Here is a 649-nt window from a genome sequence, read left to right on the forward strand (position 1 = left end):
CTTAGAGTTTAGGCAAGAGTGCAGAAAGAAAACACACAAAAATGTCCAAAAGGAAGAAAAAAAAAAGTTTTGTATAAATACACATGATCTAATAAGACATACATAAAATAATTAGGCTAAACACATATAGGCTGTTGATCTGTTTTATCACATTGCATCTGACCACCTCATGTTTCATGTTCTAAGAAGCCGATATCCACCTTTAAACGTGACTGAGCCTCTGACATGGAAGATTACTGAGAGAGGAGGTGACTTTCATAATCATGTTTAAGGCTTTGGCATGGGATGACTACAAAATAAAAACCTCAGTAGACAAAAATAAACATACTCAAAACTTGTGTGTGACAAATACTGCATAAGTCAAAATCTAACAAACTCAGATTTATATGTATATATTTTTTTTTTAAATCATGCATGGAAATGTACATAAAACAATTGTTTCATCATCAATAATCGGTTCAGAATCGAATCGTTGGCCTCTGAATCGGAATCTAATTGTGAGGTTCCCAGAGATTCCCACTCCCAACGCCTACAGCCTGCTGCACGTAGCTTTTTAGATTTTTCATTTCGATCTTTTTTCGAAGACCGCTTAAGAATATTGCAACATGATGGTGTTTTATTATAATCAATATCAAAGAAATGATTTAAA

The 649-nt window shown here is 33.6% G+C and overlaps 1 protein-coding gene across 1 annotated transcript in view; it reads left to right on the forward strand.

Annotated features, from left to right (window-relative positions):
- The window catches only part of LOC116703890 (ras-GEF domain-containing family member 1B-B), a 17862-nt gene that overhangs the window by 11005 nt on the left and 6208 nt on the right, over positions 1-649 (forward strand). The window lies entirely within an intron of this gene.

Source organism: Etheostoma spectabile, chromosome 16 (genome assembly GCF_008692095.1).
Source record: "Etheostoma spectabile isolate EspeVRDwgs_2016 chromosome 16, UIUC_Espe_1.0, whole genome shotgun sequence".
Classification (NCBI taxonomy): domain Eukaryota; kingdom Metazoa; phylum Chordata; class Actinopteri; order Perciformes; family Percidae; genus Etheostoma; species Etheostoma spectabile.